At 39.3% G+C, this 23,914-nt stretch overlaps 1 long non-coding RNA gene across 1 annotated transcript in view; it reads left to right on the forward strand.

Moving 5' to 3' along the window:
- Positions 1-2,219: 2,219 nt before the first annotated feature.
- The window catches only part of LOC131472804 (uncharacterized), a 23,727-nt gene continuing 2,032 nt past the window's right edge, over positions 2,220-23,914 (forward strand). Inside the window, exons 1-3 of the long non-coding RNA XR_009242128.1 lie at positions 2,220-2,297; positions 3,384-3,563; positions 4,469-4,535. This is a non-coding gene — a long non-coding RNA (uncharacterized LOC131472804). The remainder of the gene's footprint in view (positions 2,298-3,383; positions 3,564-4,468; positions 4,536-23,914) is intronic.

Consider the following 23,914-nt stretch of genomic DNA (forward strand, 5'->3'; position numbering starts at 1 on the left):
TGCGACGTAAACGTATGAGGAGGCAAATCATGTGTGTGTCACAGGTGCAGCGGAGGCCGCTAAAGACAATTGACGCGGGGCTTGCTCCTCTTTAAAGCTGCAGCTGTACATATGTTTGTGTGACGGGGGGGCGGGGCCCTAAACGGAGGATAAGTGATTTAAATAATCTCATGTCTCAGTCACGCCAGGTCGTCGGGGACCACTGGGAATACGAGGGAAAACCTTTGATTTATATAACGTCACGTCACATTATCTCCTTGTTTATCTCGAAAGGCCTGAGGGCCTGAAATTTAACCCTAACCCTGCAGAGATTATAATCTGACACTGGTCCCAGGTCTCTGTCTAACAGTAATAAGAGCACAAAGCAAACGTATGTTTTTTAGGAATAGCACGCAGCAGGAGCGAGGCAGGCGTATGAAACTTGGTGTGAAGGTGTGTCTCGCCGAGGCGCACAAAAAAGTCATTTGGAGTTTTTGGCCATGTCCGACAGGGAGCCTGCCATTTTGGATTTTGTCCATTATTTAGTGCTCACTAAACTATTTCCCGCTGTTCTCTTCTTTGCATCGTGTCAAAGTTTTTCCACCAGTGATCCACGGCGGACATTTTAATCCAGGATTATCCAGCAGAATCTGCCCAAATATAAATAACAAAGCAAAATTAAGACTGCAAATCGCCAAAATGGACACCAAAATTCAAAATGGCCGACTTCCTGTTGAGTTGAGGCCGTGTTTTTTTGTTCGTCTTGGTCGGAAACTCTAAAAGAGCAATTTTTAATTTAAATCATATGTACACAGAAAGATCAGCTCTTACTCTACCTTTGTTTTTCCTTTTTTTTTTCCTTTTTGAGTTAAATTTGATGACAAACTGAAGCATAAGTTAAACAGCAGAGCTGGATCAGTGGCTGTCGGAGAAAAGTGATTAAATCATCATCATACATTATTGTATCTTTGAGGAAGATCCATGTACACATCACGCAGGACGCAAATTATACTTCTAGGCCATTATATCAGTAAATTATTTGTATTGTGTCACTTTACGTCCTTATATAACGAGATAAGTCGAGTAAAGATGAAATAAAACGGACAAATTCTACAAAGTAGATACAAAACATACAGAGAAAGATGGCTGAGGTGATAGTGAGGGGGGATAAATGTAAAGATTTACATCAAAATGCTAATGTATTAAAGAAGTGATGAACAGTTTTACAAAGAAAGGAATCAAATATTAAATGAAGGTGTTAAAAAAGGACAAATATCCTTTATTGTTGTTGTGATCGTCCTGAATAGAAATATCTCTGTTTTCTCTGTATTTGACTTTCCTGCTTAAATAAAGTCAAAACAAACACAATCAGGTTGTGAGGAGTCGACTGATCCACCGTCGCTTGTTATTATATTTACTTTCACATTATATGGAACTGAAAAATGTATTCTACTTAAACAAAGTGGCTCTGGCCTCTTACCTCGCTCTCTTTTTTAATTAATCCTGTCACAAGTGTCGCTTGTGCAGCTTATTCTGTTAAATGCAGCACAAAAGACGAGAGCTCACCTCTCACAGTGTGCAGCACTTTCTCTTCACCTAAAACCACGCAGGGGATTATTTTACAGCGTGTGCATTGACGCTCACACATTATTATTATCTTTTAATATTATTATTATTATTAGAGAGAAATCTGGAGGAGTGAACTATGAAAAATCACAATTCTTTGCAGAGTGATGATGGAAAGTGTCTGTGGCTTCAGAGATGTCTGCAAAAATCCTAAACCTTCAAGGTTACATCCAAACATACTATACAGGCAGTGTAATGTTGCCCCTGTTTGCTCTTTATTTGATGATTAGAACCCGGTAAACCACAAAGTTTAATATGCAGTGTACAGAGCGTGGTGTTAATGTGAGGTCAGACCAGCTTCTTGCTTATTATTCTCTCCTTTAGGCTCTACATTTTCTCCCTATACACCCTGTATGTATATATATATGTAATATTATTATTTTTTTTTTTAATTCAATTAAAGCAGCTGCAGGATAAATGCGATATTATCAGACACGATATTTAAACAGGTAACTGTTGTTGATTGTCTCCGCCGCACGCTGCATGTTAAAAAAAACATTTAACAGATTACTTTTCACACAGGAAGCTGTGATAGCATTAGCTTTATTGACAGTGGATTCAAGCACGGGGCTGTCTCAGTGATTCATTGTGTGTGTGTGTGTGTGTGAAGCAGGGAGAAGAGAATGCAGCAGCAGCAGCAGCAGCAGCAGCGGCGGCCAGTCTGGCTGCTTATAGATGAAAAACCCCCGGAGGTGAATTTCCTGATTAAAGCCCCCACACTCTCTCTTCCCCCACTCTCCATTCAAATCCATGCGGCCCTGCATGTGCATGTGCTTTCACTTTTGTGCAGTGAGTTAATGTGTGACCGTGTAGGCGTGTGCGTGTGTGTGCGCGTGTGCATGCGCGTGTGAATGTTGATGTTGTGGGCGTTGCACTTTTGCTCATTTTGTGCAGTTTATGACGCTGTAGAGCAATCATGTGACACGTTCCTCGCCATATTTTCTCTGCCTTTTTTATATTCAGTGACTAAACACTCGCTCTGTTACCTGATTCTTAACATTCACTGTTTTCCTTTCCTTCACATTTTTGAGGCAGAACTGGCGAAAATGTTTTAGAAAATAGGTCAAAGTGGTGCAAAAATGGCTCAGTGGCGCCCTCAAGTGGCACCAAATATCACCAAATTTGGTGGTAACATGTCACAGACCAAGACGAACAAAAAAAAACAGGAAGTCGGACATTTTCATCTCGGCGATATTGTACGTGAACAAACTAGCGATGATCGGACATAAAATGCCTCAATTTTTACAAGACGCATCAAAGATGAAGCGTTATCAAAAGGTCTTGCAGATTCAAAAGGGGCGTGGCCACGACAAATATCGGGATTTTGACGATTTTCGAGCATTCGCCACAAAACAGGAAGTGCCCTTTTTTTAACATTAGAGGGCAGTAACACCAAAAAAGTGCTCATTTGCACTTTTGTAGTGTGTTGATTCTGAACTTGAATCACACAGTAAATCAGTTTAAAGAACTTAGAACAGATGTGCACTAAATGACCAATCTTCAACTTTAAAATCAAATCAAATAATAACCTATTTTGATATCTAAATAGATCTTTAAATAGATATCTAGGTTTATTTAACATTATTTTTGCCGATCAGGAGGCTCCATCAGTTTGCTCGTGCTTTGGCGCCGACACTTCAGTGAGATGCTGTTTCTTAAAAATGCAAAAATAAATCTAGCAACTTATTAAACAAGGGAAGTGACTTGATTTGAACATTTTTATTAGCTCTCTTCTGGTGTTTTCTGAGTGTGTCTCTCCGTGTGTTTGTGTGTTGCAGAGGTTGGACGTCTGGGATGGCGCGGCGCCATGTGGAAGCCATTGAGACCTGGAGCGGCAGAGAACATGGAAGGTGAGGCCACATGGTAGTGGTTATCCCTCGGCTGCTCTGGGTAACCTGACCTGCAGGGGAGGACCCCGCTGCCTCCCAAGGACCGGCCGCCACATGTGTTGCGTGAGAGTAAGTCACCCAAAACTCAGGAACCGCCTCTCGGCTTCCTGGCTGCCTGCTCTCACAGCTTTTTTTTTTTTAAACCGAGGATCTAAAACAACAAACGGGATCAGACGGGGGAAACAGTTCAGGGACGGAACCGCGAGGTCCCGTGAACATGTTATTAAGAGTCTGATTTGTGTGTTTATGTTTTTACCTTTAACCCTCAACAACATAAAGAGCTTTAAAAGTAACATTAGAAAGGAATGGAAATGCTTTTTAAAAAATACTTTTGCAGTTTTAAGGAAGAGGAGTTATTGTTCAAAAAACACAATATGTGAAATAAAAACCTGTGAAACAAAGTAAAAAAAGACGTGATAATGAATTAATACCTGACCTGCTGAACCACAACTAAAACAGCAATAAATAAAATACATACGGCAATAAATGGATAACTATAACTATGTAAAGAGATAATATGCAATACTTCTTGTTCATTTTGTGCCACGCCTACAGGAACTAAACCGCTTTTAAATTGTTTTGTTTTACATCTCTACTCAAATTCACTGTGTAGACACTGGATCATGTCATCATCACAGGGTCTTCTTCTTCTTATTATTATTATTATTCCCCTAAATGAATCCCTTTTTTGTCGCACCTGAACATTCCCCCCCAGAAACTCACACATTTATCTGCGTCCACATCGATCCTGGTGAAAATTTACGCGCAAATAAACTTCTAGCGGGTCATCTGGTGTCGGGTTTGACGTACATGAACTAAAGTCGGTGCACGCGTTTATTAGGTTGAGACGGTCAAAAAAGGCGACGAGGGCCTAGATGGCGGCCTTCCTGTCGTCTCAACCCAACACAAAGGCCGCGTCTCAGAGAGGATTTTGGTGAATTGAGACTTTGTTCTCCTCTCTCCTCTGTCTCCAGGTCAGATGCAGATCCACCGTCGTCTTGACCACTCGACGATGTGATTGAGAGCGTTTCTCCTCGTACAGTAAGAGACAAGTTTGTTTACACTGCACACACTGATACTTGTGTTGTTGCATTCCCTCTGTTATGACATACAGAATAATGTGATTTAATAATAATAGGAATTTCCCCCCCATGGAGACCAGTTCCCTTGTTTTGACCCACAAAGAAGTCCAAAAAGTCAAAACTGCTTAGAATCCAAAACGTCCACTCGACTCTTTTACTTCAAAGCAGTTGTGTTAGAACAGGAGCTTTATTGTTACTTTATTGTTACTTGTTACTTAAAAGATGCTTTTAAAAACACACAAAAAACACTTTCAACTGTAAGACAATGATACAGAATAAATATAGAATAAAAAAACACACAGAGTAATTAGATAATCTGTCCTTCAGCAGATAAATTCTCCTCCTCCTCCTCGTGTCAAACCCTTCACGCGCCTCACTTCGCTCGGTCAAAGCCACGACAGGAAGTAACACAATTTCAAAACACAGCAGCCGTACGTTTAAATGTAAACACATGTTGTAGAAGAGTCGACACACACACACACACACACACACACACACACCTCTGTCTGTTTAATGCGACGCCGTTTAAAAACCGTCCAGTGTATGAAAACATTCGTCACATGCTGTATTTGTACATAATGAAGACTCATGTTACATTTTCCATGTTACAAGCAGTTTTTTTTTTTTTAGCTGTTTCCAGCTCGGCCTCTAGATGGCACTAAGTCCCAAGTGAAGGAAGTGGCAGCGTCATTAAAAAAATAATAATGTGCCTGATAAGTTTTGGATTTAATTAAAAGCCCCCGGGGCAGTGACAGTGACTCACAGCACAGAGTTTTATCTATTTATTTATTTATTTATTATTTAAAAAAAGAAGAAGGAGGCAACGTCAGGTCCGGTCGTCTCATAAGATCAAGGCAGAGCGAGATGGTTGCTCAACATCTGCTCAGTGAGGGAGAGGCTGAGCCTCTGCTGGAAAAATCCATGGCAATGAATAAATGATGGGCTGATGAGAACCTGCTCCACATACTCTTACACGGTAAAGGAGTGAGTGAGTGAGTGAGTGTGTGAGTGAAATAAAAAAAATAATAAAAAATATATATATATATATATATATACATATATATATATATATATATATATATATATATATATATATATATATATATATGTATATATATATATACATATATATATATATATATATATATATATATATATATATATATATATATATATATATATACATATATAAAAAGTGGATCCTGTAGCTGCAAAAAAAAAAACCCACACACACAGAGGCTTCAGTGTCTTTGCAGGGATTTTGATTTGTGATTACACACAACACGTTATGTGGGAATGTGTGTTTTTTTCCTGTCGCTCCCGCTGTAACGACAGCCTGACAGCAGCGGCTCCCTCTGCACAAACTTTCTGTCAAAACTCTGCTACAGACTGGATTTTACAGAGTTTTCCTCCCCCCCACACATACAGCACAGCATATATACAGTATATATATACTGTGTGTGTATACATATACATATATATATATATATATATATATATGTATGTATATGTATATGTATAAATCTGTGCAGCAGCAGATTCTTCTTCTCTGAGCACTCAGAAGGACACAGTGACACATGGTGTCAGTTGTTCATGGAAGTTTTATTTATTTTATCTAAAAAACATTTTTTTTTACAACAAATCCTCTGCTTTTCAGAAGCAATTTATGAAGGAAAAAAAAGAAATAAATAAAAAAAAGTCCATGTTCATGAGCACACGTTCAAGGTCTCAAGGACCTTTTTTTTATTTGCCACATGAATGAAGAGACGAGGTGAAAACATGCAGACGGAACAAGAGACTGGCATTAAATAAAAAAGATAACTACTATAAATAGTTAAATAGGCTTTTAAAAAATATATGAATAAAAATGAAATATGGAACGAAACGAAGAAAGAATCCAAGTTTCCAAGTAAAAAATCACAGATGAGAGCGAGAGAGCGAGAGCGACCCGGATTGTGTTTGGTTTCACCTGCGTCGTCTCCAAGCAACAAAAGTTTCTTTGTGTTTTATGCACACTATTGATTTGTTCCACACAAATCCACACTGTTGCTTCACAATTACGAAGTTAGAGCTCAATAGCTGTTTAAATTAAAGCGCCGTCGTGCACAGTACCTGATTTGGCCACCAGGGGGTGAACTTTGGGCTTGACACAGGTCGTTTCTGTTGATTTTTCTGCTAATGATTCTAATCTCTAATCCCTGCAGTAGATTAGAGTTAAACATTTTATTTTTAACCCTTTAACACCTAAGCCTCAAAATGTGCATCAGAAAATTATCTTTTGAGTTTTTTCCAAATTAACTTTCAATATCTGGCAGTTATTTACTGCACATTGAAATAGTGGAATCATTTAAAAAGTTACACCAGATTTTGTGTTAAATTTGAAATTTGAACAGTATACAATATATTTAAAATAAAACAAATTTGAGTTTTTGTCTCAATGTCCAAAAAATGGAAACTTTTCTCCCACTTTTTTCCCTCTCTGGTGACAAAGACACTGATTCGCCAGCTTCTTGCAACAGCGCGAGTGAAATGAAAAGCAGCAAAAGTAACGTTGTTATCACCATAACGTTAAAACACAGCGGCGTAAATAGACTCCTCTTCCTCACATATACTTCACAGAGATTAGATTAAAATGCAGCGAGAGATAAGGAAGGTGACTGAGTATAGTTTATTTAGACAGGCCGACTGTTATTGAAGGAAACAGGTTCGTTATACGCTCAGTTACTCGGACAGTTCACTTCCTAGTTTTATTTTACTTTTTAAAATTAGTGTCAAATGGAGGGAAACGGAGTGAGTAAAAGGAAAAAGGTAGAATTCAACTGTGCCGGTTATAACGTGATAACCTCAGTGTAACGCACAACATGGAAACACAACCTGTTTGATGTCTGCAGCTTTTCTCCCCTGAGATGAACCCACCCCTCACCCCCACCCCTCAACCTCACCCCCACCCCCACCCCCACCCCCATCATTACACACAAACCCACTCACCCTGGATAAACTGAAAGAAAAGCATCGTTAACACACAGGGAAACGTCACCCGTGCAGTCACAGACTCGTATTTTTCTGTTTTTTGAATTATTTTGGAGGCCTCTGCGCTCCCAGCATGCTCCCGAACTTTGTATGTTCAATAGAAATAAATAAAATAAAATGAAATAAACTACACACAGCAACAGGAAAATACCAAGGTATCCATGTATTGAAAAGTGAATCTGCAGTCTGCATATATTATTTATTAATATATTATTAATGTTAATAATTATCACTATATTTAGAGATTACGGTGAAGTGTGGATGAAAAGCTCCAGATTAGACACAGACATGGACTTTGAGGTGAGATTAATAACCTGTTTCGTTTGCACTTTGCATTACCGTAGTTACGTGAAGGTTTGTGCTATTAGAATGTCAAAGCCAACGTGTGGTTATTACGGTAATTTCACTGGTGCCGGCCAATCAGTGTCATTCGTGTACCTAGTGTCCATTTTGTGGCCTGTTTTTGGACACTGAGACAAAAACTCCAAACAAATGTTACTTTAAATGTGTTGTATACGGCTCATATTTCAAATTTAACCTGCAAAATCTGGTGTTTGTGTACAACTATGGTGTTTTTTTCTAAATGAACCTAAATTTAAATCGTTAATACACTTTTTTAACGTGCAGTAAATTGTAAATAAATCCATGTTATTGAAAGGTATTCAGGAAAAATGACATTTTTTGGCCCTTTTATGGTTAAAATAAGCAAAAAAAAAAATTCTATAATAACTAGCACCAGTGCTAACATTATAAAGTGTACTAATGCTGCTGTACTTCTCTCATTACCATCTACACTCATACGCTGTTCTCATAATTTCTTCTGCTTATCGAGTCGGACTTTCACATTTCTTTTGAATAACATTTTATAAAAGTGTACCGAGGAGTTTTTCTCCCCTCGCAGCTACAACACGCAGACTCCAGGATGTCAGAGTAGATGTGGGTGGATACTGCAGGCGGCAGCCAGTCAAATCCAGGTCAGCAGTGTGTGTGTGTGTACTTGTATTTGTTACCTCTTTAGGACCTTCTCTGGCGTAAACACTGACCTTGTCAGAACCCGTCGTCCGCCTAGAGACAACAATCTGATCCTAATGAGGCATAAACTCATTTCTGAGGAGCTGGTTTGGGGATTGGGTTGTGGTTATGTTAAGGTTATGTTAAGGTGGACAATGTTGTGTCCTAAGAAGAATAGCTGCACAAACCTGTGTGTGTGTGTGTGTGTGTGGGGTTTACTATACACTGGGAAAAAAAATGATGTGACTGAATGGAGAGTTTCCACACAGGCAACAGGATCTGACCAAGATAAGCCTCTTGGGAGTCGTGCAGTCGTCTCTCTCGGGGCGGATTATACACACACACACTCACGCTTCTCTCTGTGTGACTGTACACACACATCTGTCCACATCTGCACGTCTGTGTCACTCTGTCTCTGTCTCTCAGTGGACGTCCCAGGACGGAGCCTTGTGCAGATAAACGGGGTCCAAAACATCCAAGTTTCTGCTTTCTCAGTCTGAGCAGCAGCCTCCTACACATCTGCTTCTCATTTACATCCCGGGTCTAAGTTCAATGAAAGATGGGGGGGGGGTATGTGGGTGGATGGATGTGTTGGGGGGGGGAGGGGGTAGGGGGTCAATCAGAAACATCTCAAGTCCTTCTGCATGTAGTTTTTTTATCAGTATTTTCATGTAAAAAAAACAGACGCTTTTGTTTTAAATCTGGAATTAGACAAATATCTGATGACTGAAGATATCGCGTCTGTAGCTTTATGACAATTCCAGTTAAATACTGTAAATAATGTCACAAACAAAACAATCTGAACTGAGTCACATTCACATGCTGCACTTAATATCACTTATATAATGAAAACCTTTATTTTTGTCTGTTTTTGATGCTTATAGATTCATGTTTGCATCATTTTTATTGTGACGTGTGCATCGTTCCATATCCGTACAAAGACTTTTAATTTGAAATCTTTATTTTGACATCATGATGGAATATTGTTCTGTACTTTTAAGATCATTATTGACCCACTCGATACCCAGCACTTGTTTTCCCGGCTTCCTCTTGCCCAGAATAGACGCTCATTTGGCCCCCAGTTCATTTGAGTTTGACACCTCTGGTTTCAGTGAGTCATCTTGTAACTGCAAGAGCGAGGGTTCCATTCCCGTCTCTGTCTGTGAGTGAGTGAGTGAACGGCAGAACTGTAGTGAAAAGCAGCTTTCAGTGGACACGTACGAGTGTTTTACTGAAGAAATCTACATATCGTTAGATGAATTTACATATACCCTAATTGTGTTCATCGTAAGTTATTTGGTTTTATTTTGTCGTGGAAGATTTGCACGTTTAGTGCAAATGTGCACATCTGTTAAACTAGTTTACTAGTTTAATTCAAGTTTCAGTATCAACACACTTACTTTACACTAAAAGTGCAAATTAAAACTAGGTCATTATTGTGATTTTACTAATGTTAAGAAAAACACTTGTTAGAGGAGATAAGATAAGATTGTCCTTTATTAGTCCCACACTGGGGAAATGTCCCCAATGACATGGTCCCAGCAGCAAAGACAGTAATGATAAAGGTATAATGATGAATAGAAAAATATAATAATAATAATAATAATAATAATAATAAGACTTAAAAAAAGGTAAACACAAAAGTAGAATGTACATTATATACATAAACAGGATTGCATATGAGATATTGTACTCATATATAGTGCACTTATGTGCAATTACAGTATAATTACAGTATAACAGCTATAATAATATAAGTAATACGTTTTATTGTGTTACATTTGTATCAATAATTGCATCCATAAAGGCTTGGGCCGGCCCTGGTGCTATATATACTGTAAATACAGACCAATTACTGTACAGCATGTTATTTTATTTGCAGCTACAACATCAACACTGATCATCACGTCATCTCTTTTTGTTACTGGAGTGTCTGTCTTCTCTTTCTGTTCAGTCACACTACGTCAAACATGACAGGAGCGCGTCCACGCTGCGGATTCAGGCCAGTTGTATTTAGCGCTCTCCACAGATTACTGAGAAGATTAAAGAAGGTTAATACCACGTCTGACGGGAGTGTAAGAGTCTAATGACAAACTAACAAAACAACAGTCTTGTTTAAAGCAGGGTTTGTGTTTCTGTGTCTCAGATGTTTCCCCGCTCTAACACAGCTGATTCAAACAAGCGGCTCGTTATCAGGCTTTTCCAGAGCTCAACTATGAGCTGGACATTTGGATCAGGTGTGTCAGAGAAGGGAAACATCTGAGACGTAAGAGGCGGAGGGTTAGTGAGGGTTAGTGAGGGTTAGGGTCTGAGTGAAAGTATCTCACCAGAAAATGACCGACAATAATTAAAGTAAATTTAAGTTAATGACATTTACTGCACTTAAGTAATAGAAGTATTAAAAAAGGTGAGGTGGTTGTAAAAAATTGAGAGTCAATAGCTTGGTGGTAGAGCGAGTTAGATTTCCATCTCCGCTAGTCTATGTGCCAATGTGTCCTTGGGCAAGACACTGTTCCTAATGGAAGTGTGTGAATGGGTATGAAAGATGTTTGTGCTGTATGAATGTGTGAGTGGATGTGTGAATAGCCAAACGAAGTGAAAAATATAAATACAGAACATTTACCAACTCTTCTTATGATTTTTATTTGGTGCTAATGGAGATACTTAGGTAAAATTTATTGGAGTAAAGAAATATTGCAATAAATATAAAGTATTAAAGTAAAGATATGTGAATTTTGTATTTAACCCTTAGTGCTTATGCTCAATTAATCTTTTTTTTTTTTTTTTTTAAACAAAGAAACAGAGTAGCGTTAATTGTGTCACAAAATCTACTTAAAGTTCCGAAATCTATTTTTCTAGTTTTTCTTCAAGCAAACTTTAAACAGTTAAATTGGATCAGATTTTTACTTCAATCTGACTTTTTGTTGTGCTGAAAAAAAGTCTAGAAGACTCTCTGTATTGCACATATATACCTAGTAATGGTTAAAAAAGCAGCCTAAATGCTCTGTGAAATATGCAGAATGTTTGTAATTTTGCATGAAATACTTAATCGTAGTATTTTACTGGAGGAATGAAGCTTTTGTGCTGTTGGTTTCTCTCCCTTCATTCAATATAATTGCAGTTCAACCACTCAGATACAACCTTTTACATAATGATGTTGTCGAGTATTACAGTACATACACAGTATTTATTTACTGAAAGAGACAAATTAGTGACAAGATAATGAAGAATAAACATAAAAGTAGCCGTAAAACCTTTGATCTACAATAACAGCTGAAATTCTCCTCTGACTTTGACTCATTTGACTCATCAGACAGAAAAGAAAACCAGACGCTGCCACAGACTGAGCGCTGACCGAAATATAAAATTGGAAATACGGTTAATAAATAACTTTTTTCTGGATGACGGCAGAGCTCGTTCAAAAAAACCATCTGTTAAGAGTTCCACTTTTATTATCTGGATGAGGAGCTGTGTTTCGCAGGCTCAGGTTGAGCTGACACGGCGGTCGCCGGTGGCTTCACCACATGTTTCTTCTTTTTTTTTTCTTTAACTGCCTTTGTTGCAGAAGTGAGGACCACCAAGTCAGGATCAGGTGAAAAAAAAAGTCTCGACACCAAGTCTTATTTCACGTAATGAACGCGGCGGCGTGTTGAGTGAGTGAGTGGATCACAGGTGGTCAGAGATGTTAGAGGCTGCAGTCGCTGCTGATTGTTGTTATTGTCTAAGAGTTCCTGCCATTTTTTATTGTTGAGCCATTTGTTGTGTAAACATTCTGGCATTTAAAGGGTTAAAATTTAAAAAATATATAATTAATATTTGCTATGTGTATTTCAAGCTGAAGTAGCTTTAAAAGATTGGCTAATTTAAAGTGGGAAAAAAATATTAATATACGACATTTTTTCAGCAATTTTTGGGAAGGTGACATTTTCTGCCACTAAGAACAAATGAGTAAGTATTTTATTAGGAACTCTTAAGGGTTTGAAGATTCCACAGCTTTACTCACCGTTCTGACTGAAACAGGATGTTAAATAGTCCAGGTGTGTGCTGTAATGTTGCAGTTTAGAAATGATGAATAGTTTAATAATTAAGTCATTTTTTGACTGATTTTTCCAGATTTTCAACTTGTTAAATGTCAATGATTTTTTGAAATCATTAAAACTTAATCATTTTTGGTTTATGGACAAAACAAGACATTTTAGATCATAATTATTTGATTTGGTTAATGATACACCTATCATTTTAACATTTTTTTAAATAGTTTTCTATTAACGTGACGATTATGAGATGAATTGTTATAGTTGCAGCCCTCTTTGAGAGCCTCATGTACACACTTTTCTTTACACTTATTCAAAACCAAGGTGAGTACAATAATTAAGTGAAAATTTTGGATCTTAAAGCAGGTATTTGACTTTATTTAAGTACCAATTACTGCAGCAGAGTTAGCTTTGAGCTGATTGTCATCTGTTGTCTCCGGGGCAACATTGGTTTCCATTGAGTTGAGATTTTAATCAGAGCTGGAGGAATTTGAAAAGAAAGAATGAACTTGATTTATATTCCTTTTATGGGATTAGCTATGGTGGATTATCAACATGAAAACAAGAAAACATCTTTATCTTTTTTTTTTTTGTTTTTATCCAAACCACTGCAAACCATGTACTATTTGCATGGGCAACAATAATCCAACTCACTAGATTATGACTTAAACAATAAAATTAGTTATTAATTGAATATGCCTCTCACGTTATATAAAACAGTTTAATAATAATACATTATATTCAGTTCTGTGACTCAGATCAGGACAGAGAATGAAATTATTCAGATTACATGATGTTGACATGGTGCTGCCTTCTTTAAAATCAGAATATAAGGAGAACATAACCAATAATTATGGATGTCAGACTTTACAGGGTTAGGGTTAGCTCCCGGGTAAACAGTCTGTGTCCTGTTTGACTGCACAAAGACACAAATGAGGACGACGTCTTTGACTCTGTGACTTTAAAGGAGCTCTCGTCCTTCATTATTCATGTTAATTTATGCCACAGAAAACTCAACTAATATAAAATTGTGGAATACATAAGTGTGTCTGGGTCCGCGGTAATGAGAGATGCCAATAATAATATGTAAATTTTGTGAATTATTGAATAGCATGACTGAGGATTTCTTATTAGTTTGCATGTTTATCTACACACACACACACACACACACACACACACACACACACACACACATATAAGAAGAATCCATCCATTTTTTAAAGCAAAGTAAATCCAATCAAACACTGAAAATCAGTAATTCACATGTTTGTTTGCTTGTATGTTGCAGTAGATTTTACTTTTTGTCTTCATTTTATAAATACAGGACAAACTTTGTGGAGTGGAGGAGAGCCATGGTGTTTTTTTGTCGACTTGGCAACGATGTTCACTGTAATAAACTCATGAATGATCTGGAATCGATACGGTTAATCAAGCGCTCGCCGCCGATTATTGCTAAGTGTGTGTTCTAATTACTCTGGCCCGTCATTAAACTCTGAGGGCAGCAGTCGGTGTACACGTGGAAAATGTACATATATATGTACAGTATACAGCAGATGTATCCATACATATAAAAAGAAAAATGTGCTCAATGTTTTTCTTCCTCTTCTTCCTCCTCCTCCTCTTCCTCTCCGTTCCCCTGCCTCATTTGCAATGATTATGTTATCAGGGCAGCCAGGCAAAAGGGTGGAGCAACCATAATTTCAGCGCCGGGATTAGGCAGAAATAACGAGGTCACCAAGTTACAGTTGCCATGGCAACGACACATCCAAGAACACAGGATGCCATTGCTTTAAAAAAAAAGAAAAAAAAATAGAAGAAGAAGAAGAAACAGGGCCCAGGATTTTTTCCCCTCACTCTCTCTCTCGCTCTCTCTCTCTCTCCTTCGCTCTCTCTCTGTGCATCTTTTTTTCATTCCCCTCCTTCTCCACCTCTATCTCTCTCTCTCTCTCTCTCTCGTCCTCTCTTCTCTCCGTCTCCTGCTTTTTTAAGGCAGTGAGTGAGGGAAGCAGTTCACTTTCTCTCTGTCTCTCCTTTTGTTTCTGAACATATTCAGAATAATAGATTCACTGTTGGGGCACATTTGCATGCGTCTCTGCTCTGTTTCCTATCATTTTAACACAACTGTACCTGCGTGTATAAAGCTCATTATTTGAAACCCGCCCCTTCCTCACCTCCCTCACTCTCACCTCCCACAGAGCTTCAAAAACTCCCAAGTTTGCCACATTTTCCTGCTGCCAGATTCTTTGTTTTGTCTTATTTTATTTTTAAAAAACGACATGAAGTAAAGCGAGTCAGGAAACGTTGAGGAATCAGGAAGCATCGGTCCTTTTCTTTCTTTTTATTTGGAGGGGAAACAATTGATCTGATGCCCTGGTCTGAGCATTGATTTGGACTGAAGTTGCCAGAAGCTTTTGGGCTCCTGTTCAAACACTTATCTATTCCCGAGTTACACCTGGTTGCTGGTAAAAAAAAAAAAAACACACCAGCAAACTGAATCAGCGCTATGCAGAGTCCAATAATAAGCAGGCCTGGAGATAACATCCAGTACAGTCCACTGTAATTCTGAAGCACTATTGATCGTCTTTGGGATGATGGTGGTTACACAAAAGCCTGGAAAAAGAAAAAGAAAAAAAACAGGAGAAGAAAAATGTGGATAATTGAAGAAAACACAAGGACACAGACTGAACCTGGTGAGGTAAACACAGGGGATACATTAAGCAGCCAACCACCGTGTGTGTCTGTGTTATCAGGACCAGTAGTCCTCATGGAGACCAAAACCTGGTCCTAATGAGCCAGAATCTCATGTCTCAAGAACTGGTTAAGTTTAGAGATGAGATTAAAATTGTGGTTAGATTAAGGTTAGGGATGATGCTTTGTTTTAGGCTGTCCGCATAAATGGTGTCCTCAGAAGAATAGCTGTGCAAACCTGTGTGTGTGTGTGTAAGTGTGTGAATCTGGTATTCCTTATGTTGTGGGGACCTACGTCTGTCTATACTGTCACAAAAAATCATATCCCCATAAAGTAAATATTAATTAATAAATATATTAAATTCTAAGGTGAATACATGTTTTATAGTTAGACTGAGGTCAGGGTTAGGTTAAGACTAGGGTCGGGATTAGGATTGGGACAGTAATAATTAGGATTAAGGTTAGGGTAAGTCTCCAGGAAATGAATGTAAGACGATGTCCTCTGGAAAAGAAAAATAGAGCTACAGCTCGTTCAAACAAAATGTGACAGAACCTGGAGTCAACCACATTCACCAAATTCTATGATGTGTATATATATATATAAGTATATACTATAAGTATATACTGTTACGAATTTACAGTTTACGTGTATATCATTTAAAGCTGCAGTGTGTAACATTTGCTGTCATTCTGCCTGTGTTTGGTCTCCATGAACAGAAACAATGTAATAATATTAACTATCATCCCTGACTGAGGGAGCATTTGTGTGTATACAGCAGCAGAGCAGGGCCGGGCAGACTGAAACTTTTCATGGACACTATTTGATTTAAACTATATAAATCAATTTTTTAAGTGTTTTTCTATGTACAGTGTTTTACTGTATTGACACATTTGATCTGCTCATAACTACATTACAAAAATGTAATATTTGGACCAAAACATGGTATCTTCATTGGTCTTTAATAGCAGCTTATTGTTAAAAACCAAAGCGTGTGACATACTGTTCACACTTGTACGGTTAATATTTATCGTGCGTCGTTTCAATTTTAAGAATTACTGCTGCTTCTTCTTCTTATAAGCCTAACATGATAGTAGTTATTTTAAGGAGCAGTTTCTAGCAACAGAATATATTTAAGTTCATACATTTTCTGAATAAAAGCTCTGAACTCTGAAAATTTGTGTGAAGATAAGCAACTCACTTAAGATCACATTTGTTAAATCACTCCCTCTGAAAAGCCAGATATTCCCAGCTCTTTGCACTAAAACACCACAAGTAATGATAATTATAACTGTGAACAGGTAGAACCACGACTAGTAATTACACTCGTGTGGAACGGCTTTACTTTGGCAGCCCCCGTAGTGAAGCGGCGCTCGCAGTATTTTGGGTCTGCAAATGTCTCGCACATTAATGAACTAATTGTAATCCAACAATAGTCTTTTGTGAGTCGAACTGCATTAGCATTAAAAAAGAGAAAAGCACATACGGTTGTTTTATAAGTTGTGCAGTTACTAGCAGCAACACAAGGTCAAATCGCTCATTTTTGGGATTGTTTTTTGTCGTCGACACAACAATAACAAGGTTTGAATAGGAAAATGAGAATGTTCATTTATGTTATGTCTCAGTTTACGCGGTAATTCATGTCTGTTCATGCATTTCTGTTAGCAATGATAATCCAGTGCCTGTAATCTGTGTCAAACTTGCCGGACACAGAATATGATACTTAACATGCTTGTTAGCAACACGTGTAAAATCATTATAATAAGATTATTCCACTGTGTTCCACTCAATATTCTCCATCACACGTATGTTTTTATTCATTCCGTAACAAAACAAAGACTTTTACTTTGAACTTCTGTGACACACCATCATTAATGTCTTTAGCGTGACATCATGATGGCATATTAATGTTCACCAGACGTGGTCTGAGCGTCCCCCCCCCCCCCCCCGCTGCATAGGAATTAACACAAAATGTTCAGAACCTCTATGATAATAAAATGTCCAGGAAAAACAACTCTGAGCAGGTGAAAGAATCCACTGTGGCTGCTGTGAAGGTGCAGCGCGAGCGTCAGGACCGGCTCACATCACTCTATCCTTCTTCTTCTTCTTCTTCTTCTTCTTCTTCTTCTTCTTCCTCGTTTCCTGCAGTAAAACAGATAATTGAGAGACTTTAAATACTGTGTGTGGATTTATTTGAAATTGTGCGCCGTCGTCGTCACAGTGTGGTGCTCTGTTTTGTGCGAGGAGCAGAGGAACATTCATTGTGTTTGGTATCTGGAATATTCTCTCTGCCTCACATCAGGTAGCAAAGAGAGATGTGTGTGTGTGTGCTTTGTATGCATGTGTATTTGTGTGTCCGTGTGTGTGTGTGTGTGTGTGTGTGTGTGCAGGCGCATGTGTGCGAGGCTGCTGCCATGCCTACGAGATGGGGGATGGTAGCGGCACAGCCAGCTATTTTTCTTTCTTTCTCTCCTGAACATCAAGTTTGGTCTCCCCTCAGCCGTGTCCTCCTCACTGGTTGTTGGTTAAAGACGTGGCCGCACACATCTGTTTATATCGGACACGTGATTATTGATTAACTCTCTATACTTATTGATCCATAACGTGGTGATTAGCCATCGCTTTGTAGATGCTGACGTTACAGATTACAGTTACACTTTGGTGAAGTTTGATATACCTGCATTTGTTAATTGATAAATCCGTTGATTCACGTGTGAAATACACGACAGCACGTCGCTAATTATGAGGGCGAGCGGTTCACAGCTGAAGGAAATATTGGGAATAAAGCAGGTTGTTATTAGCGCTGATAGATGATAGACTCTAATTGTTCACCTCCTCCACATTGTTAACACTCGTTATGCTTCACTCTGTACCTGCGTGAGCGCTCTTCTTCTTCTTCTTCCTCTGCTGCTGCTGCACAGTCGCTCTCTCCAAACAACCTCGTTTGTAAAATTAAGGCAACACAGAAACACAGACGCTCTTTTTTTGATTGATTCTGTTCAGAATACTGTGCTGATGCTTTTCACGGCGAGGTGAACCCAGAGGGAAAAAAAGGATTTTGGACAAAGATTGTTAAAACACAGCAGAACAACACGTGAGCCTGATTTTCACGTAACAAAACTTTTTCTTTTGGAATTTGGAATTAGATTTGTGTTTTCATGAAGCAAATAACATTTTATGAATGAAACACAATCAAAAATACACAAAAATTGAAAGTAAAATATCGATTTAACGGTTCAAAAATATTGTATTTTTTTTGTTTGAAAATACACTGTTGGTTTGCAAGGATCGGAATTTTGTTTGCTTTAACTCACTTGCTTTTACGCTCCCTCACTTGTTCTTTTACGCCCCCTCACTAGTTCTTTTATGCTCCCTCACTTGTTCTTTTACACTCCCTCACTTGCTTTTACGCTCCCTCAATTGTTCTTTTACGCTCCCTCACTAGTTCTTTTATGCTCCCTCACTTGTTCTTTTACACTCCCTCACTTGCTTTTACGCTCCCTCACTTGTTCTTTTATGCTCCCTCTCTTACTTTTATGCTCCCTCTCTTGCTTTTACGCTCCCTCACTTGCTTTTACGCTCCTTCACTCGTTCTTTTATGCTCCCTCTCTTACTTTTATGCTCCCTCACTTGCTTTTACGCTCCCTCACTTGTTCTTTAACACTCCCTCACTTGCTTTTATGCTCCCTCACTTGTTCTTTAACACTCCCTCACTTGCTTTTATGCTCCCTCGCTTGTTCTTTAACACTCCCTCATTTGTTCTTTTGTACTCCCTCACTTGCTTTTACGCCCGTGGTTAGAATCGCAAACAAAAAACCACACCACAAAGTACAAATCAGGGAGCACAAAAACACAAAAGAGTCGGACCAACCAAACAAAGAAAAGGTCTATGTTCAAACAATATTTTATAAAATATTTTTGAATGATTAAATCGATATTTTATTTGCAATTTGTGTATTTTTTTATTTTGTGGTTCATTTTTGTTTGTGCTCAATTCATAAAGTGTTGTTTGAAAATATCGACACAAATCCACTTTCATAGATTCTGACTTGAATCTGCTGAAACTGCCGAAATGAATACATGAAAATAATCAAGTAATCATTACCTCTAATGCAGTCATGAGACGGTGACTGGATGCGAAGCATGATCTGCACCAAATGAATGCATGAAAAGTGCTGAGTCGACAGTGGCGTTGCTCAGGTGTCTGAGTTAATTCAGGACTTTCAAACGCGTCGCTTCATCCTCCGAGCCACACTGTGCATAATCAACACGGAATAATTGACGGCTGAGCAATAAATATTAAAGAGAAGTGGACCGTGTGCTTCATCACATTATCATGAGCACAGTGACAATTCTTGCAGTTTATTTGTTAGAGGAAAAGTTTTTCAGCTGAGTTGAAGCGAGGTCATTGTGTGGACAGTGTGAAGCTAATGAGCTGCACAGTCCAGCTGAAGTCAACCTGAAATCCTATCAGTAAATATTTGTCACATGTGGTGCAAAAACCTGCAAACACTGGCCGGACCTGTGTGTCCGAACTCAGCAGAGCGGCACAAAAACACACACCGCTGCTCTTCCTGTTCGCCGTAATCTCATGAAGATTCGAGCCTCGGCTCAAATACTATGCTTTCACTTATCTGTTGTCGGATACAATATCAGCGCGACAAACGGTAACGTCAGCCCGGCTCAGTCTTTTTAAACAACTTAGCTGTTAATGAGACATTTGTGCTGATGGATTTACAACCTGGTCCAAAAACTGGCCTTAACTGGTCAATATTCTGTAGCCAAAACACGGATATTGTCGCTGACCGGAGACTGAGCCCGACCCCCTTCAGGAGGATTCTACAGGTCTCATTTCACTGTCTCACTACCACGCTCATGTTCCAGAGAACCAGGGATCGGTTCCTTAACTTAAAGTTCACTATTCCCTTAACTTAAAGTTCACTGTGATTCCTCCTCTAGGGGCATTTAACAGCTAAGCTAACAGGCGGGGTTGTTTAGGTTCTGTCTGTAGAACCGTGAATATTTCCACACTCGTGATTGTCCACTCGGGAGAAGCGTTTACTAGTGTGTGTCAAAAAAAATGTCATTTTCTCATAGCACCCTCTCCTGGACCATGTGGTTATTACCTCAGGTGGTCTGCTGCACTTCTAGGCTGTACTTTTTCAACACAAATTGAAATTTGAATTTGAGCCTTTGCCCTCAAGTTTAAACGGAGCTTATAGATTAAATGAACTCACAAATGAGTGATCAAATTTAACATAAAAAGTCACAAACTTTTGTTTTGTTTTTTTCTTTTACAGGCTAGCTAACGTAAATTTGACTCCAGGTGACGTTAAATATAATTTCTTTGACCAATCGTATTCAGCCTGCTGGCCTTGAGTTTGACTTATCATCAGTCATTTCACTCTAATGCTGTGTTCACACTGGACGCGTGATTGACACGGTTGGCAGACCATAATATGCACACGGTAATGGGGAACAGGTGGAAAAAATCAGGGTGGGGCACACAATCAGATTGGCAGGAAACATGAGGGGAAGGAGCAAGTTACCTGAAATGAGAGGAGAGAGAAATTTCAAAATAAAACAGGAAACCACAAGACAACAACTAAACACCACCAGCTTTCGTGGCCGTGACACTTTTGTTGGCTCCTGATAGCCGGCCTCGGTCTGTGAGCACACAGATAGTCGCCCCTCTGCTTCACCTGACGCTCATCTACGTCGTCCTTGTCACGTGACAGTGACGGCTTTTCTTTTTTACAGCGTGTTTAGTGAAGCGTTTACATCATATTTATGGTTTAATACTAGTATCACACAGTATCAGCTGATGACTTGAACATTCTCCCGACGTGCGTTCACCACCGCTCGCATGTCGTGTAATTAGGATCTTGTTGGAGCGCATTGGCAGCCATCGGCGCTGACCCCTGCGTGACCTCACTCAGTCTGCGGAATGTTTGGCCACCGCTCGCTCCTGCTGACGTCTCACTCCACAGCCATTGGCCGGCACCGCAGAACACCGAGGGGCATTTAATCGGCACTTGGCAGAGTGCGGCCGCTTCCTTTTCTAAGGAAACACATCCAAAAACATCTGCAGCAGAAGGAGGAGAGGGGGGAGGAGGAGGAGGTGATGGTGGTTAGAAGGATGGGGAGATGTGGTTGTGAGGTGGCGGCGGCGGCGGCGGTGGTGGTGGAGCAGAGATGTGGGGGCGGAAAGCAGCAGAAGTAACGTCTGTGCTACAAATCTGACGAGGACTTTTGAAAGGCTAAACCCCAAAGAGAACGCTGCTGCCTCGGCTTGCTGCACTACAAACAGCCAGAGCTGAGACAGGCTGGGCTTTCAAAAAAAAAGAAAAGAAAAAAAATCTACTGAAGGTGCCTCACGAGAGACAGAGAGAGAGAGAGAGAGAGAGAGAGAGGGGGAAGAAAAATAATTATAATGATAACCTCTGTATGCTATACCTGACAAATGTTGCAGATGGGAAATATTTACAGTTGAAAAAAGTGCAGTGAATATTTCAGACGTAAAATGTCTGTTTCCATGGAGTAAAATGCCGTCTTTGGCTTTTCATAGAGTGGCCCTCATTGAAGGGGTGTGTGTGTGCGCGTGCGTGTGTGTGTGTGTGCGTGCGTGTGTGTGTGTGTGTGCGCTTATTACTGTCTCTACCTTCTTTTTTTTTCTTTTTTTACTCCACCATTTCCACCGTTTCTCCACCACTGTCATGGTCTATTTGTGGACGGAGAATGACATTTAGTTGAAAAAAGAAAAATCTCATTTACAATTAGGGTGTGAGTCTTCACATTACACCTCATATCACCACCTCCATGGATGTAATTCAGCTGGATTATATTTTCTTGTTGAGGCAAGAAGGAGCAGGGGAAAAATAACAGAATTGCCATGTGTATCATTAGGGTCTAAACTGCACTGAACACAGATTATAATTGCTTGTTATTCAAAGACGCCTCACAAGCTCCCTCTCTCTCTCTCTCTCTCTCCCCCTCTCTCTCCCTCTCCGTCTCTCCCTCTCTCCCTCCCTCTCTCTCTCTCTCTCTCTCTCTCTCTCTCTCTCTCTCTCTCTGTCTCTCACAAGCTCCCTCTCTCTCTTTCTCTGTCTCTCCCTCTCTCCCTCTCTCTCTTTCTCTGTCTCTCCCTCTCTCCCTCTCCCTCTCTCTCTCTCTGTCTCTCCCTCTCTCTCGTTTTTCTTGTGTAACCCCGGGAAAACAGGACGGGGTCTTGTCTGTGAACAAAGCCGATCCTGCAGCGACACTGGTTTACAATCTGCTAATCCCACTGGAACAGTGACGGTAATCTACACATGGAGGTGGTGGAATCTCTCTGTCTCTCTTGCTTCAGACGTGGTGCACACGCTGCTGTGGAAAATGGGATTAAATCCTTTTGCGTTTGCTTCATGCTGCTAAATCCTGACAAGAAGAGAAAAAAAAACATTTCAATCACTTAAATTGAGCATAATAATCCCATAATAATAATAATCTGACATATACTTTGTAGTGTTTTGAAAATACAATCAATACGTCGGTGCTGTTTCCTGTGTTAATGTTGCTTCAGCATTTTTCTTTTCTTTTCTTACAGCAACAGCTCAGTGAACTCAAAACTTTATTCTCTATTTTCTCCTGATTGTATTCATTTTATTATTTGCAGCCGTAGACTTTGTCGCCCCGAACCCAACCAACGACAACCCACACATTTAACCCTTTAACACCTCAGCCTCAAAGTGTCCGTCTGGTTATTTTAACCATGAAAGGGCAAGAAAATGCCCCGTGACTAAGAGTTTTTGCCCATTTTTCCAGAATAACCTTCAATATCTGGCTGTTATTTACAAGTTACTGCATGTTCAAATAGTGCATTAACAATTTAAACTGAAGAAAACAAAAAGTTTTATTTAAAAAAATACAATACATGATGATAAACTTGAAATTTGAACAGTATAAAACATATTGAAAAATATTGAGTATTGAGTTTTTGTCTCAATGTCCAAAAACAGGCTAAAAAGAAAATGTGAAACTTATGTTTTCCAACTCTCTCGTCTCTGCTGACAAAGACGCTGATTCTCCGCCTTCATGTGACAGCACAAGTGAAATTACCGTAATAACCACACGTCGGTTATTTGACGTGCAACTTCTCTCTCTGTGTGTGTGTGTGTGTACTTAAGAGTTAGGATTGAGCCATGGTGGATCAGTGGTAGGGCAAGTTGTCTTTCAACTGGACGGCTGTGGGTTCAATTCCTGGCTGTAGTGTAAAGCTGCTCATCAAGACTGGAAAAGCTCTACATGAATACAGACCATAATACCAACTCTTCTTCTTCTTCTTCTGATTTGACTTGATATTAACGAGTAACAGAGAGAGTTAGTGGAAATGCAGTGGAGTAAAAGTGGCTGTAGATAAATAAATAAATAAGAAAGTAAAGTACAGATGTGAATGATTTAAAAAATGACGTAACAACCATTTAAAGAAGGGAGATTTTCAGCAGTTTAGTGACAAACACAGAGTCTCTGTCTGCACCTGCAGCCTCACAGCAGGAGTCTGCTCGTCTTCATTTCCTCATCGTTAGGAATTTGAAATCA

This window comes from Solea solea, chromosome 14 (assembly GCF_958295425.1).
Source record: "Solea solea chromosome 14, fSolSol10.1, whole genome shotgun sequence".
NCBI classification, from domain to species: Eukaryota; Metazoa; Chordata; class Actinopteri; order Pleuronectiformes; family Soleidae; genus Solea; species Solea solea.